Source organism: Maylandia zebra, linkage group LG9 (assembly GCF_041146795.1).
Source record: "Maylandia zebra isolate NMK-2024a linkage group LG9, Mzebra_GT3a, whole genome shotgun sequence".
Taxonomy (NCBI): Eukaryota; Metazoa; Chordata; class Actinopteri; order Cichliformes; family Cichlidae; genus Maylandia; species Maylandia zebra.
Window position 1 is genome coordinate 1216520 of NC_135175.1, and position 18021 is coordinate 1234540.

Sequence of the window (18021 nt, forward strand, 5' to 3'; positions counted from 1 at the left end):
CAAAATCTCATTCTAATAAGAGTTAAAAGTGCATTTGGTTATTAGGTTTACAGGGTTATTGAATTATGGTTAACGGTTGGTAGAATCTTTTTTAAACATTATCTGCCAATTACATCTGCCACCCTTCTCCAAATCTGTGCCCCTACCTGGCCCCCCCAACAAAGATTTTCTAGACACGCCACTGATAAGAGGGCCAATTTTCTTAATACACCTTGGATAGTGAATCATTGGTGTTTACAAATTAATTTTCTACCAGGGAACAAGTTTTTAAACATGTTATCGTGATCACAGATCAGATGTTTCAAGTAACATATCATGCCATCAGTAAGGACTGGGGACAACACAATTCCAACAATTCCAGTAGCTATTGTCCCGCTCAACTATGTCTCCAAAAATGAGTGGAGTATTGTGTAGGATACATAATGACTGAAGGGCATTTAAACCTAAGTGTTTGCTGTTATCATCTATTTTTAACCCACTTGGTTTATTTTTAACTCTACAAAACCACAATTAAAAATCTGTATCCTGTCAAGTAACATGCTAATGGAGATGTAGCCATTTTTGATCATGTATTTGCGATCGTGGCTCAAGAGTTGGGAGTTCGCCTTGTAATCAGAAGGTTGCCGGTTCTAGCCCCGGCTCGGACAGTCTCGGTCGTTGTGTCCTTGGGCAAGACACTTCACCCGTTGCCTCCTGGTGGTGCTCAGAGGGCCCGGTGGCGCCAGTGTTTGGCAGCCTTGCCTCTGTCAGTGCGCCTCAGGGTGGCTGTGGCTACAATGTAGCTTGCCATCGCCAGTGTGTGAATGGGTGAATGACTGAATGTAGTGTAAAGCGCATTGGGGTCCTTAGGGACTAGTAAAGCGCTGTACAAATACAGGCCATTTACAAAAAAAAGTTTGAGCTCATACTGCACAACTCCTTCCAATAAATCATGCATTACATCAACTGCATAATTGTCAGTGCTGGAAAATATTCCAATGAACTGAGCACACAAGATCTTTTAACTCCATAGACGGAAGAGAGAGCAGGGTCTACACTTAATGCATTACAGTGTTCAATATGAAGTCCTCTGGAGCACAGAACAAGGTCAGAACTGTCTTCATTAAACACAGATTGAATTTCTTCCTTGTTTACTAAACAAAACCTACACCAATGTGTTGTACTAAACGATTCAACACAACCTAGTAAGCCATTTAAAGCAAGATTGTCTCATGTAACTTGAACAACAGAACCAAACACTGGCTCTTCAGTAAAGGGAAGCAGGATTCCTATTGTATAAAAGGCCCCAAAGTTCATAAAATAGTTTTACTGGTGTTTATAAGTTTATATAGGTTCATGTAATGTTCGGTCTTCTGTCTGTTTGGGCCAGCCCACCTTCTAGTGACATCATCCGGTTAGTAAGGTGGGGCAGTTTAATGGCGGATGGGCAGTGTTGGTCTGGAGGGGGTGCACTGATTCCTGGGGCATGTTAGGTGTGCGTAAATGACAAGTAAGTAGTGACCTGTGTTATATTCTGCCTTTGTTTGTGTTAGTACTGTAGTACGTTACCATTTAGGAGCTAATGCAGTCCATAGTTGGAGCAGTAGGCCACGCATGCAACGCGTGAGTTCACCCTCATTTCATATGCTAACTTATGTTGTTAGCTTACCCCGGTTCTTGACGCATGTACGGTCACTCGTATGTCCATAATGTCGTTCCTGTGTTATCAGACCTTCTCTGTATGTTGTATGTGATGCTTGTGATTGTTTACTTTGAAGTAGCGGAGTTTGTAGCGAACAATTAGGTACGTGGATTAAGAAAATAGCAAACGTAGTTCGACCGGAAGTATGGCGTCCCGCTTGCCCTTCACAATAAGAGCATTATAGCGGATTATAATGGGGGACGCTTTTATTTTGTATAACTATCGGAAGTAGTTCCTGTGTACTGACGGTTGCTTAACCTCGCACTAATGCTATTTAGTTGCATGGTGTGAGCAGATTGAAGTGTACTATATTTTTCTGATCTTTATATTTGATTATGTTAACTATGTTGTATTATGTTTATATTTGAGTATTTGACTTGTCTATTCTCTTTATTTATTGTTATTTCCCTTGTTTATTTCCTTTGTAGGAAACCACACACACACACACCCAGACACACAGTTATGTACACCCGCTGTGTTTACAACCCCAGAAATTAAGTGGTGACAATAAAGTGCCTCAAACGGAACCTCAAGCTCCCTCCTTCTTTCGCACTCTGGGACAATTTGGCCTTAAGTGGTGTTCTGGCCGACACACCGGGGTGACCGTAGTGCTCAAAGACTGAGTCAGTGCCACAGCCGTGCCTATCTTCAATATCTCCACTACACCTATAGTTTCTAAAATGTTCAAGTCATCCATCAAAGGCTTTAGTATTTCTTCAAAACCATATTTCTTTAAGTCTTCTGTGTAGAAAAGAGCAGCTAGATGTACATTCATCAGCACAGAGTTAACCTTTGGTGGGAGTTTTTTTTTTATAGTGAAATACATACAGCCCAGTTTGTGGATCCCTTTCTTCGAATGTAATGGGTTGGCAGTTTCAAAATCATCGTAATACAGTATAATCTGTAGAGCATGTTGCTGTTGTGAAAACAGAGGATGGTTTTGGAAATATAATCCATTGTTAATGTCTTTGTATAACCCAGCTTGTGTTTGTTTCTCATGCAAGAAGCATTATCTAATTTCTTTATTTTTGAAAATTAAATTTATCGTACCTAAAATGGGCACATACATGTATTTGTCTCTGACAAATACCTGTAGTTCTATGTCTACGTGTATCCAATCTTACACCAAGTACAAATTATTTAGGCTCAACAATTTCCCATTTTTCATCATAATATTTCTGTCTTTTTTTCTCAGTGTTACATTTTGAAAAGGGGTTATCTAATTGGTTTAAATTGTGCTCAACTCTTTTGTAAATGTCTGATTCCTTACTATCAGGGAAAAATGTTTGGAGTACTGCTTCTCTTGCTTGACTCTGAACAGAACAAATTATTGTTTGAACAGCACTTTCAGTAAGACCAGAAGTGAGCAACAGTAGATCCACACATTCCAACAAGCGAGTCCTGTGAAATAACAGTGGGAACCTGTGATATAGATGCAGAAGTAGATGGTTGATCACTAAAAAAGTCTCCTTGAGAATGTGTTTGTTGGACAACTTCCTGTTCCATCCCTACATGTTTATTTTGACAACGACTATGTGCATTATGGAGATGTTTTCTAAAGCCACTGTAAGTACAAAAAGACGAAAAACATCCCTGCTCTCCACATTTTAAACGCAGATTTTTGTTTGGATATAAACCATGATGACATTTTAAATGTTGACAAGGGCTGAACAATTTTTGTGGTATGTTTTTCAAACAAAGCATTTGGACATTGTCAAACAGTTTTTTTAAACCCTCCTACAAGCGTGTGGACCTTGTGGGCATTTTAACGGTCTCGCAGCAGACGGGCTCTCAGTTCCTTGACTCAAGGTCTTTCTTTTGTGTTTCCAACATCAATGTTGTAGATTGTGATTTGAATGAAGGTGTAAAAACTGGAAAGAGCTTCATCATATGAGAGGCTGAAGACAAAGTGTGCTTTGAATAGCCCATCAAAAGCAGCCACTGAAGTTGGAGGATCACATGGGATAGCTTTCTGGTCTACAACGATGAAGAACCACTGAATGTTCTTCTTTTGCTCACCAATGCAGAGAAGGAAGGGCTGCCTGGTCTCAGCTTTCTCCAGGAAAGTAGTGAGGCTGACTCCTTCCTGGAACTTGAATAGCACATTTCAGTCATGAGTAACAACATTTTTTCATCTGTTTGGCTTGCATATAAGGTCTATGGGCCCAAGCAAGTAACCCGTCTTAACACAAATGGATCCAAGTAGAATAAAACACAGTAATGCTTTATTAAGGTCAATTATGGAGTTCCACAAGGTTCAGTGCTAGGACCAATTCTGTTTACATTATACATGATTCCCCTAGGCCAGGGGTCTGCAACCTTTAACACCCAAAGAGCCACTTGGACCCGGTTTCCACGCAAAAGAAAACACTGGGAGCCGCAAATACTTTTTGAAATCTCAAATGAAGATAACACTGTATATATATATATTTTTTCACCTTTATGCTTTGTGTGAACAAGTAAAGTAAGTAAGTAAAGTTTATTTATTAAGTGCTTTTCACAGACAGGCAGTCACAAAGCTCTGTACACAAATATTAAAATAAACAATACAATCAATAGACATTATACACAATGTAAAAGATCAAATGTAAAGAATGGAAAGATTATAAAATACGTAGATCAACAAAAGGCTTGTTTGAAAAGAAAAGTTTTTAACTGCTTTTTAAAAGAATCCACAGAGCAACTAAGGTGTGTTGCTTATGAAATCCATGAAGTGCTAAAGAGAAAACTAGAAAGTGCATTTTCTGAAGAAACTGCAGTGTGAATGCTTGAATCTGAATGTATGCACTGAAATGAATTAATTGCTGAATGTTAAGTTAAAAATTCTGAATGAGCTGGAAAATACAGAAATTTTCACCTGAAAACAAAAGTGCAGAACTTTTGAAAGCTGATGTTCACACAGAAGAAGTTGGAAAAAAGCTAAACATGTTTAAAATGTAAATAATAAAAAGATGAGTAATGACAAAAGAAAATTTAGAGTCAGAAAACCTCTGAATGAATATTAAAAGTTCAAATTCTTCTAATTGAAATGAACTTAAAAGATGAACAAAAATTCTGGAGAAAATACAAACTTTAATATACAGCATAATGTTTTTCAGACATATACACATGTGTATATCATGTTTAATAGTATTACATACATCAATTTGTTTTGTATGTCATAGAAAATAACATAAAAATCTTAAGTCATATTTTACAGCTTCTTTCTGAAAAGGACTAGTAGAATAAATAAAAATAACTAAATTAAATAAGTAAATAAAAATAATAAGCAAGATATGAAATACATGAAAATTCAACTTTTAAAACCACAATCCTGAACCTTTAAATTGTGTTGGTTTCTTAGAACATGGCTGAACAGCTGTTTCTATCGGTCTACTTAATCTGTCTACACATCTTTTTATTACTCATTCTTCTTTATGTTTTAATGTAAACAGAGTCCACACAGTGGTAAAAGAGAACTGTATAGAGATTTTTGAGTAAAGTCAAATGAAAGCGTAAGGTGGTGACACAGTTTAACACATGCAAATAATCAAATAAACACATTAGTCCTTTTTGTGAACATGGATAAATAAGTATCAATACAGCATTGTTCAGCCATGCCACTAAATGCTTTTTTACACATTGTTTTAACCTGGGCTCAGACACAAAGTCCCAAAATTAGTTAGTCCCTGACTTTGAGTTGTGGTTATGACTAATTATTATACACAAGGCTTTATCTATCTGAACTCTAAGGACACAAATATGAAAAAAAAAACCTATACTTACCAGCTGATACCCCACACTACACACTAGGTGTGCCATGTGACCTGAAACTTTGGTACAAAATCATCATAATCATTCTGTTAACACTGTTTTTTAACGCTGTTTGTGTTGCTGTTCAGCAGTTTAAAATGTTTTAGATTGGATTACATGGAATGAATTTGAATTTTCTTGGGGGGTTTTGTGTGTGTTTTGTTCTTAGCAGATTTTTTCTTCCATACTGTTGAATTCCAGTTACCACATTTCTGGTCATATGACATCCCGAGTGCCCACTTAAAAAAAATCCCCACAGTTAATTCAACATTAGAACAAAATAAAAATATCCATCCATCCATCCATCCATTCGCTTCCGCTTATCCTTTCCAGGGTCGCGGGGGGCGCTGGAGCCTATCCCAGCTGTCATAGGGCGAAAGGCGGGGTACACCCTGGACAGGTCGCCAGTCTGTCACAGGGCCAACACACAGGGACAGACAACCATTCACACTCACATTCACTCGCACATTCACACCTAGTGACAATTTGGATTAATCAATTAACCTATCCCCACAAATAAAAAAATAAAAATATGTTAAAGAAAAAAAGGTTTGCTCTGTGATGAAATACTAAATAAGCATACATTGTACAGAGCACTAACAATGACAACAATCCTTTAGCCTGTTGATCAGAGAGAGGCAGTCATTATGTCCATTTAAAACCTGTAATCACAGAGCACATCGTTTCTGTGAAACTATAAAGTCCCATATGATCCTCATCATGTCCAGTGACTTCAGAGTGGATCCTCCCTGTCATCCGGCCAGTGTTTGATGTGTGGCAAGCAGCACAGAAGCAGGATAGCTGAGGACTTTAAAAGAAGAGCAGAAAACAGGAATATGTAGTTGTAAATGTAAATATCAGTGATACTTGTCTTGTCAAAGGGAATAAAATAATGAAAATGTTAACTTACACACTCATTTAGGGAGGATCTTGACACTGCACAGAGGAGGCACAGTCAGTCTGACAATGATGGTGATCTCCAGGGATGTTTTCCTGCAGCAACATTCCTGCCAACTGGCCATATGATCCAGAGTAGTGGGTTTGTAATGAACAGAAAGGTGTATATGTTAGGTAGTGTGCACTCAGAGCTGGTCCTAAGAAACAAACACATCCTGTAATAAACTGAATACCTGTAGTAGTGCTGCTGCAAATATGAAGCCCTTCTATCATGAGTGGTTTCAAAGAAGGTGTTTTGGAGGCTCAGTCACAGAAACTGTGCCGTCTGTTCAGTCCTGAGTGTCTCAGCTCTGAAGGGGATGGATCACAGAGGGAAACACCTGAGTACAGACATTACAATACACTCTAACACTCCTAAGGTCAAGTGAAAACACAATTTAAACACTTCACAAAGAATGAACACATGTTTTCATGAAAATTATGTCATTAACCCTTTTTGTTGTGAGTAAATCTCACCGGCTGCTTGTGGGACAAGCTAGAAGGAGGACTTATCACAGAATCTCTCCTGTGCTCCAGATGTGAAGTCTCACGCTCTGATCGTATGGCGATGAAGATGGTGATGATGAAGTTTCTCTGATCTGTGGCATTACAGTTTCTGGCTGCTATGTGCTTCACATTGTTGGATTTTACATGTGAAGCTTGGAGAAGACACAGGAGGACTGTGTCTTGCTTAAAAAAAAAAAAAGAAAAAAAAAGGAAACCTAACAGGAAAGGAAACCCCCCCCCCCCCCTCAACTCCCACCGTACCCTCCCCCCCCCCCCTCCCACTCAACTCCCCAACCTCACACCATCCAATGTCTATACAAATGTAGGGTATCAGCTGGTAACAGAAAGCAAGTGTAACATATGCACTACATATGTAACACTGCTGAAACATTTCTGGCCAGAAATGTGCAGTTATCAACCCAGACCCACCCTGATGATTGCACTGGCCAGAAACATGATAAAAGCTCATAAAAATTTATGTTTCATAGTAAAATTGGTCCAAAAATATAATCGTATACTTTTGAAAAAGTTTAAAGTTTATAACAAACCAAAATAATAACATTTTTGTAAATAGTATTTCAAAATAGAGGCACACATAAAGTGGCTTAACTGTCATTATTGCTGTAATTAGGTTTGTTTGTTTGTTTTTTTAAAAAGCAACCTTTAGTCATTATTGTTCTCTCAGAAACAATGAAGAAGCTGTTGAACATTTATGTGTTGTGTAGGCAATCCTCTGGTCCACCCTCCCTCCCTCCCAGCCACAGTGAGACTGGGGCAGCCTGGCAGGATGTTGAAGCCTGGCTGCGGAGAGGATATGCCTACACTATTCATTTTAAACTGCTATATTTGATTTTTCTGACATTTATAGGTTACTGTTAGTGAATTTTAGATTTTCTGTAATAAATAAAATTGTCATCTTTTACTGATATCATTACTTAATTCATGTAATTGTATTTTATGTAAACAATTCAAACATTATACTGCAATGCAGGGCGTCAACTTTTAAATATCGCTCTACTTTATGTCTGTGAAGGTTCTCAGTCATCCAGGTCATCGTAGTCAAAGGAGCTTACAAAGAAAAGCGTCTGGACTTCTTTCTGGAGTTCAAGCATCGCTCTACTTTCTTAAGTCATTCAAAAATATAGATATTACTTACTGTATTCAAAGATCTAGATCATGAATCATCACAGGACAATACACAGTATACTGGGTCATGGTAACTATGGTATGTCTTCATGACTCCAGAATGGAGACATCGAACTGACTGAGAAATGAAAATTAGGTCAAGCAGTGTGTTCTTCTCTGTGGTAGGGGCAGTGATGACCTGTGCGTATCCCCTAGACTCAAACAGCTCCAGGATTGGTTTGTTTGCACTGGATAAAACATTCTCATTAAAATCACCACAAACTATGATGGGATGACAGTCCATGATCTCCAATGAGTCTAATAGGCTTACCAGGTTTTTCAGGAATGGCCTCAGAGTGTAGTTTGGAGGTCTGTATACAACTGCAATCAGAGCACTGACTGGTGCTTCAACCTTTAAAGCCAGAAATTCAAGGTCAGTTACATTATGGATGTACTGTTTTTCATGCACTTGAATGTCACTTTTCACATAAACAGCAACTCCACCACCACTTCTGTTTGCCATCTGGGGAAAGTTTGTGTAGGACAGGTGTCTGTTGCGTTTGAACAAATTGTAATTTTCCAAGTGGAGACTCTCTGCGACAAAAGAGCCCCGCAGGTGTGTTTCTGTTAGGCACAAAACATCTGCTAGACACAATTCATGGTGACTTTTGATGTCATTAATGTGAGCTGGCAGTCCCTCTGTATTATGATGAACAATGGTGAAAACCTCTGACCTGCTCAGTGTTTGCCTCACGTGTAGAAGAGGCATCATGTCATCAAGGTTGGCTTGTCTCATGTTCTCAAGCGCTGCAGTGATTTCTGGGTTGGTGAATATTTTTTTCTCCTCCATATCAAGAAGATACAGTCCACTGAGAGACGTCACTCTACTGACAGCTACGTAGGCCATGCCGGGCTCAAAAATGCTCTTAAGAGAGACAACAGCTGATGTAGTTGTCATACCCTGTACCTTATGTATTGTACATGCAAAGGCCAGCTTCACTGGGAACTGTCTTCGTACCACTCCTTTCTGCTTCAGATTCTCCTCTGCTCTCTCAATGTACACCATGTCGTCTGCTGGTGTGCGGTTATTCTTTCCAGATGTCTCATTATCCATTTTAAGTCCAAGCTTGATGATGTGTTGGTCGTTTTCAGAGTGAACTACTCTAAGTAGTATTCCAAAAGCTCCATTAACCAAACCATTTTGTATGTCAATGTTTCTGGTGAGCATGACACGAGCTCCTTCTGCAACTTTCAGTGTGTCTGGTAACTCGTTTTTACCTCCTTTCAATGGTCTGTCTTGAAGTGCCATTCTGCCAGTTCTAGGATCTTTTCTATAATCATCTGCATGGATGTCAATGATATGAGTGTGGAGCAGAGCCAGTGTTGCAGAGTTGTGTGCATCCACTTCTTTATTAGTTGCAAAAATGTGCAACGCATCAGTTGGACAAAGGGCTGGTTCAGTTATGGCCTGTGACAACAAATTTCTATCTGCTTCGCAAAGCTCATCCAACTTTCCTTTCACACGAATTCTGTTCAGCATCTCTGCAAAGACAACATCATCTTTCTGACGCATAATCTCAGTCAGAGTGATCATCTGAAAATGCTCCCGCCACAGGTCGATCTCAGACGGGTCGTGCACACAGAGAGGTTTAGACTGTCGCACTGGGGGTAGCTGATAGAAGTCTCCGACAGCAATGACTGACATGCCTCCAAAGGGTCTCCGAGTCCCTTTGATCTGTTTGAGTCTTGCATCTACATATGCAAACAGATGTCTTGACACCATAGACACTTCGTCAATGACGATTATTTCAGCATTCAAAAGTTCTGATCTGACTTCATCCAGCTGATTGCCAAGTCCCTGAATGGGAGGTTTTAAGCTTCTAGGCAGCTTGAGAAGAGAATGCAGTGTTGTTCCAGAAATGTTAAAAGCTGCAGTCCCAGTGAAAGCAGTTAACAGGACGGTGGGTTTTGATATGTCAACGTCGTCTGCATATCTGGGCACTTTGCTCAGTATCTTAGATGCTTCTGAGTAGATGCATTTGATAAGATGTGATTTTCCTGTTCCAGCACCACCATTAATATAAAAGAAAAACTGCTCTGGATTTAGAGCACAGACTCTTTTAATGCACCAGTCTCTAACTGCATAAAATATGCAGGCTTGCTTCTTGTTCAGATTCTGAAACATCTGACGTAACAATGTGGGATCAATAGCAGGGGGTTCCCTGATGGCTCTGACTTCTGTTGAAGCATCAGCCTGACGGCTGTAGTCGGGCACATCTTCCTGTTCATTTTCATTGTCTCGCTCTCTTTCTTGTTCGACAAGTGGCAACCTTACGAGATCTGATTCAGGTGCCAGATTACACCATTCGTCAGTCACACCTCTGTTCTGCTCATATTCCTCAACAGCGCTCTCGATCTCCTCACTGTTTTTCTCATATTTTTCTCTGTTTCTTTTGACAATGTGTTGCACGTACTCAAGATGGTCAGTACCTGGTAGCTGTACACAGCCAGCACCATAGAAAGCCTGATAGGTTGGCAACGATGGTGTTTTCAGTTCGTGGTCTGAACGATGAGGAAGGTACAGTTTAAGCAGTCTTCCGTAATATTGCTCTGGATGTTTTTCTTGTGAGCAGCGGTGAAATCTGATGATAGCAGGCTTATTGTTTTTGCGCCTTTGCACAAACCCCATCTCATTGAGAAGGGGCAAAACATCTTTACCTTTTTTCTGTTGGCCATAGACAATCCTGCAAGTAGCAGCAAAGTCTGCCATGCACATCTCCTCATACTCTGGTGTTTCAGGTCTGGCTTTGTATTTGTCATTCAAAGATGTCATCCAAACATTGGAAGACTCAGGTGTTGTGTTGTCCAGAACTGACAGGGGACGACTCATTTTCACAGGATTATCATCAGTTGGAATGAATATTACAGCACGTGAGCATTGCTTCATGTGAAGACCACATGCACGAGCAACACACTCCTGTGCACTGATCTCTCGCTTCTTTGAATATGCCTGCATGACGGCTCTCATTTCATCGCACTCATTTACACTGTCCTTATGGGAGTTCTCAATGACAGTTTTCAGGTACTCAGATAGCCCGCCCTCTTTTTTTGATATATATTTCATTAAATAATTTGCAGCACCAAAAGCATCTAAAACAAAGCTTATGTCGATATTACTGTTCCAGGCTTCAAGCAGATGTGGATTATAGCCGTTTATCCAAGAGTCTTTTGGATCACGCTTTAGTATGATCGTACTCCTCATGTTCATTTTATTCAGGTATCTCTGATATTCTGCATGTGTCAACTTGCATCTTTCCAAGAGCTGCTCTAAACTCATGGAAGCAGTTTCAGGTTCATTCAGCAGCTGGTTCAGTGGTCTGAGCTTGTTCTTTGCCGTTTCTACTTCCAGTGCATCATCCTCACTGGGTCTTGTGATCATTGTCTCATTGCAGGGTGGTTTGGGAAAACCAAAACGGCACCCGGAGCTTAAACTCCTAAAGCATGTCTTTGTGTGGTTCTTACTGTGTTTTTGCACTTCTGTTACTTTTTTGTACAGTTCGGGTTGTTTATGTGGATCAGGCAGCTGAGCTGTGATGTATTTGTTTATAAAATCAAGAACAGTTTGCTCATCATCCTCCTCAAACACAGGAGCACCTTCTACCCACAGGAGGCAGTGTATGTGTGGGCTTCCTCTGTGCTGAAACTCAACTCTGTAAAAGTAGTCAATGACTTTGCCAAGTGGCTCTGCGGGAGATAAGAGTAAATCTCTGAATAATGCTTCAACTCTCTTGTCAAACATGCGCATTGTTGTGACAGGATTGCTTCTCAGGATGTCACACTTTGCTGACCAGTCGAGTCCTTCAAAATTCACTTGTTCACCTTGCTGCCTTGTTATTGCCTCGATCACTTCAGGCCAGCGCATTTCAGCAGCTGAAAATGTGCAAAAGAACGTGGGAGTTCCCAACTGTCTGATCATGGCAAAAAGATCTCTTGTTGTTTTCTCCCAATAGGCTGGGGTTCCTCTCAGAGGCTGCATGAATCTCACTGCATCTTTATTTCGCACCAGTTTCTCCACCTCATGTTTATCTTGTAACATGCCTGAGGTTATTTTTCTACCATCTCTGGTCAGAGGCTTTGCCTTCCTTAACTGTACTGCCATGCTGGATGTAGCCAAGTGTATTTCAGTCACAAACTGTGCAAAGAATAAATAGTTTGTGTCTTTGGCAAAACGATCATCAATGCAGAAAAGTCTTGATTTGAAATACCCACTGGGGGATACTTTGATCAGCCTTCTTTCATCAAGTGTGTTTTGGCCTGTAGGAAACTGCACAGGGAAGGCCATGGCCTCCAGTTTAGGTGTTTTGAAAAAACTTATTGGATTGTTTCTCTCTGCAGGAGCAACAGAGTAGATTCCTTCACTGAAACATAATATCTCCTCAGCCACATCAGGGGGCTGCAAACAGGACTCGAGTGCAAAACCACCATTAGTCAGTCCATCTGCTTGCTCTGAATCATCTCTCATCTGTTCATGCGATTGTTCACCATCACAGGGTAACATGTCAATGTCCTGTTCATTTATATTTTGTGCTTCACTCAGTGCATTTTTCTCACAGCTGTCAATTTCCATTAAATCAGCCTCATCATAATCGTCCTCATTCATGTTTTCATCATCATCATCCTCATCATCTTCATCAGGAAGAGTTGGATCACACAGCTCAGCATCATCTCTGATGCTCACATCCTTATACTGTGGATGAATCTGCTTGAGTTTATGCAGTGCTTGCACAAGTTTAGACCAGCTTACAGTCTGAAACAGCTGATGACCTTTGTAAGACAAGCGTCTCTTCAATTTTACTCTCATGACCTGAGAATTAATTCTCAATCGAGGTAGTGTTTCAACAGTTTCCTGTACCTCTGATGGGACACAGACCACATTTCCTCTAATTGCTCTTTGTCTGCCTTTGGGAAGAGGAATGATCTTGGCAAATGGTATGCACTTGGCTATGAGATGTCTCTCCAGTATGTTGAGATCAGAAAGTTCAGCTGGAATATCAGCAAGATCCAACTTATTGGCAACAGCAAGTGCTGGCATGGATCCATTTTTAAGATGATCGTGGCAGGTGTGACAAATCCACTCTCTCTTTCTCTCATCGGGAACATTGCACTGCTCATTTCTGCAGTTTTCATCACAAACATGAACAAACTTTCCTGTCAAACATGTTGTAACTACATGTGGGTTTTTGACATAATTTGACCTTCTGCAGGGTCGTACTTGGTTTGGAAATGAAGCCTTGAAACATACAGTACATGGGTATGATGGTCCAGCTTTGATTTGTGATTTGAACACAGATATGGCCTCGTTGATCACACTGTTGTCACTCTCTTGGGTTTGTCTGTTCACCCATCTGTATTTCCTTTTTATTTTCATTGCACATCTCATATTGTGCATAATCCTGAAGGCAAGATTACTTTGATACCTGTCTCGCATTAGTTGTTTCATTAGTTGTTTGTGTCTTACTCTGAATGCGTTATCACGTGCATAACGCTGAGTCACTCGAGATCTCTGTCTCTCTCTGAAATCTGGGCTCTCTTGATACCTTTTAGTGATATAGTTTTTTTGTTTTTGTCTAAATTCAGCATTGTCACAGTAGCGTCTTTTAATATATTGTTGTTGTTTCTTTCTGAATTCATCGTTCTCACAGTAGCGTCTTTTAATATATTGTTGTTGTTTCTTTCTGAATTCATCGTTCTCACAGTAGCGTCTTTTAATATATTGTTGTTGTTTCTTTCTGAATTCATCGTTCTCACAGTAGCGTCTTTTAATATATTGTTGTTGTTTCTTTCTGAATTCATCGTTCTCACAGTAGCGTCTTTTAATATATTGTTGTTGTTTCTTTCTGAATTCATCGTTCTCACAGTAGCGTCTTTTAATATATTGTTGTTGTTTCTGTCTGAATTCATCGTTCTCACAGTAGCGTCTTTTAATATATTGTTGTTGTTTCTTTCTGAATTCATCGTTCTCACAGTAGCGTCTTTTAATATATTGTTGATGTTTCTGTCTAACTTCAGGATTGTTTTTATATGCCTCGCTTGTAGAAGATTTCTTCTTTTCTTTGTAATCTTTATTTGAAGCGTACTTTTGTCGTTCTTTCCTTTTTTGGTTTTCTTTTCTCTGATTTCTTGGTTTGTCTGATGCCATTAATCTTCTTTTCATTTTGCGCCTTTGCTGTTTATTAACTTTTGTCAGTTTATAGATTTTTTGTATAACTGTATCAGAAAGATCACAGTTAGCACCATTTTTTATTGCAGTCCTTGACTGACAGGAAAAAACATCATTTGATGGAAGGAAATTAAAGTCACTCGATAGTTCTTTGGTAGTTATAAAAGTAAATTCATTTTGAGGAGCTTCGTGTGATGTGAACTGAGTCATACGGACTTCTTGTTGTTTCTCCAGTGGTGTACAAACAGACATTGGAGAGATCTCAGTAAGATCAGTGGTTGTGTTTCTCCTTGGAGAAGAGGAGTTTGCTTCATCAACAGTTGTATCAGAGTGAGTAGGTGCCACAGCAGTGGCAGCTGTTGGTCTGCAGACTGTGTCTGTGATAGTATCACTCAGGTTGACTGTGCTCATACTGTAGAACTGCACAGGCTTCAGTTCATAGTTACAAGAGGGTGATATCTCCATCATTTCATAAGAATCTTGGATCCTCTTAATCATGTCACTGAGGAGTGTGAATTTCAGCATCACTGCTGTACCACGATTACGTGACTGTAGTAGTAGAGGAAGACCACTGGGTGTTCTGGAGTGTGGATCAAAGAAACCATATTTGCCTGATGTGGATCTGAACACTGCGATACACAATCCACTCATAATCAATAAGGCATACTGCACATCTGACAACAGGCAGCTCAGTCCTGCTTCTAAGCTGAGAAAGGTATCTACTGCTTCCTCTGGAGGTTCTTCAAATGTCCCATACCGGGAAGGCTGTGTCATGTCGACATCATACATAGACCAGCGAGCATCAACTTTGTCTGGCAGCTCATCGGTTGCCAAATGAATATTTTTAGGAAATCTTTTCTTGGCCTCTTTGTACATCACATCACCTTTATCCAAGACCAGATTAAGGTCAGCTGTAGTCATGTTATCATTCTCATGAAGGAAAGCAAGAAATGTGAGTGAGTTACATGTGCACTGCTTGTTTCTGGAGTCTCCATATTTGGGATGAGCCTGGCTGTGAGATGCACAGATATGTGTAACAGAGGGCTGGTTTTCAAAGTTCACTCTTTCTGCATGAGATGGTCCTGCCACATCACTGTGACGGCCTCTTTTTACAATATCAGCATAACCCACCTGTGGGGCACTTGACACCTCAGGTTGGTCTCTATGGTTTACCTGATGATCATTAAATTCATGCTGCAATCCAATCTTTACAGCATCTGCATAGGATACCTGTGGTACATGTGCAGGAACATGTTGACCTGCCTGTTTGACACCATCAGCATTGGTCTTTGCAGACACAAAGTCTTCTGCAGAGCTCTGAGGAAAATCACACTCAGCTTGTTCACATGTTGGTACTTCATGAAACTCATGGAACTTCTTCCAGCGTTGTTTTGCAGCTTGTGACTTTTTCTGCTTCCTTGGCATTTTTACACAAGTGTTTCTCTTAGTCTTTAGAAAATATGTTTATAAAATAAGAGTGGCACAGAGCAGGAGATGTTTTCTTTGTCTTTATATTTCAGTTTTTATTTCTCAGAAACAGATGTCTTTGTTTGTTTGACAGTTTGTCAGTCAAGAGAATAATATGCACTCTCTTTATTGGCTTGGCACAACTTAGCAGCAAGCGCAAAGTGAAAAACAGCTAGAGAGAAAATTTAGAAGAGAGAACAGACAGAGCAGGAGAAACACGGCTGGGAAATCACAATCAAACCGTGAATTAGAGTTTTCTTTATTTGTTCAGTTTGTTCTCAGGTAGAGGCAATATGCACTCTTTATTGCTTTAATGGCTTGGCGTTTTTCAGCAGCAAGCCAAGAGTGAAAAACAGGTAGAGAGAAAATTTAGCAGAGAGAACAGACAGAGCAGGAGAGACACGGCTTTAAATCAAACCGCAGAGTTTTCTTTGTTTGTTCAGTTTGTTCTCAGGTTGAGGCAAAATATGCACTCTTTATTGTTTTATTGGCTTGTGCATTTTTCAGCAGCAAGCCAAAGAGTGAAAAACAGGTAGAGAGAAAATTTAGCAGAGAGAACAGACAGAGCAGGAGAGACACGGCTTTAAATCAAACCGCAATAAGATTCTTGGTTTGGCAAAATTTCTCACAAACCACAGGGTGAAATACAGATGGAAAGAAGGCAGAGACAACAGGTGGAGTAGGACAGAAGATAGAGGGGTTGGGGGGTTGGGATGTGAGATAGAAGACTGGAGATCTGGTCCTTGTTCTTCTTCTGCACACTGTGAACAAAAAACAAGAAAAAAAAAATAATTTTAATAAAATTATATCACATGGTAATTGTATGAACTAATTGTGACTACTGAAAAAGGACAAAACAAATATTCAAGCTAAACTGTTGTCGGCTGCCATGTGCAAAAAGTTGCACAATTTGGCACTTTTTAAAAGAATAAATATTTAATTAAATTCAGCAATAATATTTTTAAATACAAATATGATTGAGTGAATTGTTAACTAATCACATGTAATGTGCAAAAATGTACGAAAAAAATATTTTAGCCCAATTGTTAAGCTGAACTTATGTGTATTTATTATAAAAATGTGTTTAAAAGGTCTAGCACAAAGTTTGAACCCATCACTTTAAAGCTTATATTAGTCAGACTCTTTTTTTTAAATTTTGGTCTACTTCTCTAACAGTATGTGCACACCTACCAGGCAAAGCACAGATGTGAGTCAAGTTCCTGAAAGTGTAAGACAAGAAATAACATGTTAGTTGTCTGTACAGTGTTATCAGACTAACAAAAAAACAAAGCCCACACGACATGATACACTGAACTTATAGTCAGCAGGGTAATTATAGAGTAATATAGCACACCAGCTGATACAGCAGCCATTTTATAATTCAAACTAATTAACTGAAGTATTTATTTAAGTACTTATATAAGGCTACTGTTAGACTGTTACTAGCCTTAGCATCGCTGCTAACGCTAGCATTCCTGCTAGCGTTAGCACTTCAGTTAGTGTTAGCACTGCTGGTAGAACTAGCACTCTTACTGTTAAAACTGAGGCACAATGGCAATAATAAAGCTCATTTGTTACTTTTGTCTCACTGACCGCCAATAAATATCACAGGAATATCACAGGAATATTCTTTTTGTCAGTTAAAAACTGCTAAGGCTAGTGTTGGCACTATAGCTAGCGTTAGCATTGATGCTAGCATTAGCATCGAAGCTAGCATTAGCACTGCTACTAACAGCAAAAGTCATAAAGTACTCCTACTGTTAAAACTGAGGCACAATGGCAATAATAAATCTCATTTGTTACTTTTGTCTCACTGACCGCCAATAAATATCACAGGAATATCACAAGAATATTCTTTTTGTCAGTTAACAACTGCTAAGGCTAGTGTTAGCACTATAGCTAGCATTAGCATTGAAGCTAGCGTTAGCACTGCTGCTAACAGCAAAAGTCATAAACCTATATAAATGGTAGCAAAGGTTATTCTTTTTTTGCTTTCTTTATTCTTTGAACTCTGTTGAACTTTAAAAAGACTTGATATGTGAGTTTAAATGTCAAACATGTATTTTTACCATCATAAAACTAAAACAGTGCTGTACTGAGTGTATTGTACTTACCACAGCAGAGAGCAAAGCGGAATGACGGCAGTTGGTGCAGTGATTAGTTAAAGACTGATGAGGCGTTCAGGTGGTGCTTGGAAATTTGAGCATCAGTTTGAACATCAATAATGAGCATATATATTTCTCTGTCATAGAGAGACAGAGAAAAAAATACACAAGACTCACCAGCATACAAA

At 39.5% G+C, this 18021-nt stretch overlaps 2 long non-coding RNA genes across 2 annotated transcripts; both read right to left on the minus strand.

Annotated features, from left to right (window-relative positions):
* Positions 1 to 4923: 4923 nt before the first annotated feature.
* LOC143420210 (uncharacterized) lies at positions 4924 to 7130 on the minus strand. Its single transcript, XR_013100027.1, has 3 exons — positions 6604 to 7130; positions 6384 to 6487; positions 4924 to 6281 (listed from the first exon to the last, which is right to left on the minus strand). It is a non-coding gene; the product is annotated as an uncharacterized LOC143420210 (long non-coding RNA).
* Positions 7131 to 16383: 9253 nt separating this feature from the next.
* Positions 16384 to 17472, minus strand: LOC112435374 (uncharacterized). The gene is made up of 2 exons (XR_013100028.1): positions 16920 to 17472; positions 16384 to 16489 (listed from the first exon to the last, which is right to left on the minus strand). It is a non-coding gene; the product is annotated as an uncharacterized LOC112435374 (long non-coding RNA).
* Positions 17473 to 18021: the final 549 nt, after the last annotated feature.